General features: G+C 37.1%; 1 non-coding gene across 1 annotated transcript; it reads left to right on the forward strand.

The window, feature by feature from the left end:
- Positions 1 to 558: 558 nt before the first annotated feature.
- LOC141669677 (small nucleolar RNA R71) lies at positions 559 to 665 on the forward strand. Its single transcript, XR_012553945.1, has one exon. It is a non-coding gene; the product is annotated as a small nucleolar RNA R71 (small nucleolar RNA).
- Positions 666 to 5,647: the final 4,982 nt, after the last annotated feature.

Consider the following 5,647-nt stretch of genomic DNA (forward strand, 5'->3'; position numbering starts at 1 on the left):
TGTTGAGGATATGATTGCCTTTGAGCATATTGCTGCGGTTGCTGGAATCCAGGTGGATTGAACTGTTTACTCACACCTTACTGATATGGTGGCTGAATAGCATTCTGATTATTACCCCAGCTGAAATTTGGATGATTTCTATTGTTAGGATGATACGTAGCTGGCACAGGCTGCTGTTGTCGCTGATAATTGTTCACATACTAAACAGATTTGTTGACGAGAGAACATTGATCCGTAGCATGAGAACCTGCACAAAGCTCACAGACCATAGCTATTTGATTGGCTCCATAGGTAGCTAGAGAATCGACCTTCATAGACAGCGCTTGGAGCTGCGCTGCAATAGCGGTGGCTGCATCGACTTCCAGTATACCTGCTACCTTCCTAGGCATCATCCTCTGAGTTGGGTTTTGATGCTCATTTGCAGCCATAGTCTTGATAAGATTATAAGCCTCAGTATAGCTTTTGGCCCACAAGGCGCCTCCAGCTACTGCATCGAGCATGGGCCGAGATTGGGCCCCCAAACCATTATAGAAACCAGTGATCACCATCCAATCGGGCATTCCATGATGTGGACACTTTCTCAACATTTCCTTGTAGCGTTCCCAAGCTTCGCACATAGATTCTGTAGGTTGCTACGCAAACTGAGTAAGAGCACTCCTCATAGCAGCAGTCTTTTCCATTGGATGAAACTTCACCAGAAACTTTTGTGCAAGATCTTGCCAAGTAGTGATGGACCCAGCTCGTTCAGAATGTAACCAGTCCTTAGCTTTGTCCCTCAGTGAAAATGGGAAAAGCCTCAGCTTGATAGCCTCATCAGTCACGCCATTATATTTGAAAGTACTGCAGATCTCGACAAAATTCCTTATGTGTATGTTGGGGTCTTCAGTCGCAGCACCTCTAAAAGAAATAGAATTCTGCACCATCTGAATAGTGCCCGGCTTGATTTCAAAAGTGTTAGCTTGAATAGCCGGATGAAGAATGCTTGACTGAATGTCATCAATTTTAGGCCGAGAAAAGTCCATAAGAGCTGGATCGGCCGGAACAACACGATCACCCATGATTACTGGTTCTTTCTCCTCACTTTCTGAATTCGAATCTTCAAAATCTATCTTCTCTGGAATATCAAGAACTTCGTCTGTCTCCTCAGCTGTATCTAAAGTCCTCTTGCGAGTACGGGAACGAGTTTGCATAAACGCTCGCTAAAGTACCTGAAACACAACCGGAAATAATAAGTAACAAAAACGTCTTAATCACTGAGTCCTAACGACCAATGATCGTAAGTACATAAACTAAACAAATACGCCGAGTCCCCGGCAGCGGCGCCAAAAACTTGTTAGGACGGAAACACGCGCTAATAACACACACAAGTATACGCATTCGCAAGTAATATAGAATACTTTCTAGTTCATTCCCACAGAGACTCAGACTAATTATGTTCAATTAAACTCACTCACCAATGTATGATTACTTCTCAATGTTAAGACAATAACACTTAGATTCGTTAACTATTTATCAACTACAATTAACTACTAAATTAACCACTTAATTAACAATTCGAATTAACAATATTAAAACACTCATGAGATCACAACTTCATTACTACTTCCTTCAATAGTTATTATTATTACCCTTAGCATGCAACAGCGATGATATTAATCGAATAACACGAAACTGATATAAGCCAACTTTCATTATACTAATACCATTCTACCAAACATCCACAATTAAGATAGCAGTTGAATAGGCATCAATTATGTTGAATCCCTATATGTCTATAGAAATTGACAACATAATGATTTAAGCACAAGTTATTCCTTTTGATTACACAGGGCGAATAAAACGGTTAGAGTTACCCACTAATCATACAACATCATTCATGAACCTATGCTAGCATGGCAAGTTCTAAATCTCGAGATCCACCGTCGCTTCACAAGAGATTAACACCCTATCTTATATGTTCGTGACGCACATAAGACGAATACGCACAACCAATACTAGATATCATACAATCATCACATACTAAGGTATCAAACAACTAACTAAAGAATTCCATAGCTAATCTGTTATGACCCCATGATCACGATTAGCCCATGATAGCACTTATCGTCATCATGGGTTCATATGAAAACATGATAAATAAACACAAGAGAATAATAACTAAACTAATTATATTAAACCAGAGTACGTCACAAGAGTAAATAGGTTCAAAGCAAGAAAACTAGCATCCAACGTTACAACGAAATAAAGAATCACAAGAAAATATGCTTCATCTTCGTTGTGGTGTGATAAAACGGTCTTCTTCCTTATCTCCTTCTCTCCTTGCTTAATACAACGATCCAACACATGTGAAACATCTCTGAATCTACTTATATAGAAGTCCCATAAAACTCAGATTACACAGAAGTCGGAAGCCAAACAGAAATAGAAGTCTAAAATAATTTATTTAATTTCCCGACCTTGCGCGGCCGCTCAGCATAGCTGAGCGGGCGCTCAGACCCCTACTGGATTTTTTATGAGTTTGCTCCATTTCTTCGCTGTAATATGCTCCTCTCTTCCCTCTCGCAATGCTAGACACATGCCAAGGCTTATTCTTGATGATTACTCCCCCGAAATGCAACTAATACCCTGAAATGCACAAACACTAGAAAAACGCATCAAATACACAAAATACTTGATTTCAAGACACCAATTTAAGATATTTTAAGACATTCTATGTGGTATAAAATGCCACTTATCAACAATCGAGAATTGAATAAGTTGACGATTAAGAACCGATACCCGTTACCATGGATAGACGATTTATTTGATCAGCTGAAAGACGCTAAGTGCTTTTCTAAGATTGATTTAAGATCAGGATTGTAACACCCCCAAATCCGGGGTCGGGGATCCGGGTTGTCACGAGTTCCATTTCCCTTAATAACACCCAATCTTAATAAATAATCAACTATTCTGTACTGTGACGCCACCATAAACACACACACCACAAGTTATAGTCTCAGAGATGAATATCCAAAAATAATCACAAGTCATTTTATTCCACAATTATATGCCAATACACCTTAAAAGGGTTTCTGAAAAATTTTACATTTCTTTGCCATTATTACAATTCATAAATATACATAAATCTGGTTCATCAATAGTTGAAAACCTACCCTATTGGTAGCTCCTACCTCAGCTACGGCGGCATCAACGCTTCCAGAAAACTACGGAACATTTTCTAACCGCTTGCGAATTGGAAGCTTGGTCCTGTTCATCTTGTCTATCTGATGTTGTGTGATGAAAGAAGAAAGCAAGGGTGAGCAACAAGCCCACCAAAATAATATGTATAATGATTTACAATATATGAGCATTCTCATAGTACTCATGAAAGTCTTGGTCAAGAAGAAATGAACCAAGTTCGATATCTTACCGCGACCAAGTCGCAAAGTATTCAGTATATATGTATATATACTTTTCAAAATCTTGGAAGTCCTCTTCCATGCATAATATACACAGAGTTCCAGTTTATAACTGTATAAAAATATCGTTGCAAGGTGATCTCATGTATCTAACCTTGTCTCAACATTTTTCTGAAAATCTTTGTTATGCATAAGATAATCATTTACTAGATATAAGTTTAAAAGATGAAGTTACAAGATACTTCAATATACTTATATCTTTTCCGAATACTACTTGAACTACCACCGTTCAATGTATATATAGTTCATCCCATAGATTAAACTACGAGACAAAACTTGTATAGAATCAATCTTTAAAATATCATCAAAATAAAATGAAGTTACGAGATACTTCATTTGATGCAAACATCATTTTGAAAGCTTGACCCTGCCAACACTCAACAATCGCCCAACCGTAGTCTTCCTATCGAAGTGCTCTGGGTAGTGTTGCATAAATATCCAATTGGATGATGAACTCATTACGGGAGTTTTGTCGCGCCAGGAAGACCACTTACGATGATCAGTCGTAGTAGTACAACCCCACCATTTTCTACATGTAGAGGAGAACCTGTCGGATTTACTTGTCAACCGAACACTGGACTCCTAAGGAATGTACCGTCTTGCGGAACTTCCAGGCCATTTGGGCCAATATAATAAGGCTGGGCTGGCGCCACTCGACCACTTACGCCACTCCTAGTTCAGATGAAATCCATGACTCTGAAATGTAAAGCTCGTCCCCCCTTTCCCCAAGTAGAAACTTGTTGATACGGCTCCACCAAGAAGTCGTATCTAATTGGAAAGGAAAACTCACCGATATTTCCCAGGCGATGCCTGTTAATGGATTAACTTGTTCCAAGAATTTTACTTCCCGAGTATTGGGTAAGTAATAAAAAACTCTTTTATCAAAATAGCAACCTCGTTGCGAATATAAAACACACCACAGAGCCGGATCCCTCAGGTTTTGAGCGAATATTTAAATCCCCTTTGAAAGAAAGATCTTAAATATAAAATGAGTTTTGGGATCCGCTCTAACTTTTAAAATCATTTTGAAGACTCACAAAACATTTTTAGGATTGTTTGGAGTGATGCTGATTTACTAAAATAAATCAGTCCCGATATATTAGGAAATATCTGAATATTATTATTTAAATAATATCCTCATAAAGAATAATCTTTATAAAAATAATTGAAGTAGAAGTTTTAAAAGTTATACTTGCAATGAATATTAAATAACCAAAGATATACTTATACGAAAGTACTATCTTTATTTGAATAATCAAAAGTGAGTTTGATTATCGACATATTATTCCTTAATAAAATAAAGAATAATAATTTGTAAATAATCGGAGTCATAAGTCCTCAAATGAATATTCAAATAATAATATTCAATAATAAAATCAACGGAGTCATAAGCCCTCGAATGAATATTCAGAATAATATTCAATAATAAAATAAATGGGGTCATAAGCCCTCGAATGAATATTCAAAATAATATTCATTAATAAAATAAGGTTATCGAATAAACCTTATTTGATTCATAGTTTTAAAAACTATTCATATATATATAAATATATATATATATATATATTATACTCGGGAGCATCGACTCCCGGTTTTAGAAAAAAGTTCACCTTTGGGTCCCCTATACTAAGGGTATATGCAAATTACCGCTTATCTCTAGCATAGGTAATATCAACTGAATCAATAGATATAAGTATCAAGAATACGAAACAGGCATGCATATATACCATATCACATGCTACAATATATCACAAGAATTTGCTAATTAACCATCATGCATCTATCACAAGATAATGCATATACATATGTATACATCACAACAACAATATAACGGATAGAAAACTTGCCTGAGTGCTCCTGGATAGACTTAAGCTTAGAGTGGGTCCGATAACCTATGAACAACAACATAAGTTCCAATTAAACCCCGGTCGCTTAAGAAACTAGACTTTAACCATTTAGAGTCCTAACGTTCGCTTTCGCGCTTAACGATTTACTTAAGTCGCTCGAGTACCCTCGGCTCCACCATTTTTAATAAATTAACCATTAAAGGTTTTAAGGCGATTCTTTCGCGAGTACCTTACCAACTGCCTAATCCACTTTACATAATTGTTTCTTACCCCAATTAGTCATTTAAGATCCTTAACCAAGGTTTCAAAGTAAGGCGAGGGGTAATGGTTTGGTCGCGAAAC

This window comes from Apium graveolens, chromosome 6 (assembly GCF_009905375.1).
Source record: "Apium graveolens cultivar Ventura chromosome 6, ASM990537v1, whole genome shotgun sequence".
Lineage (NCBI taxonomy): Eukaryota > Viridiplantae > Streptophyta > Magnoliopsida > Apiales > Apiaceae > Apium > Apium graveolens.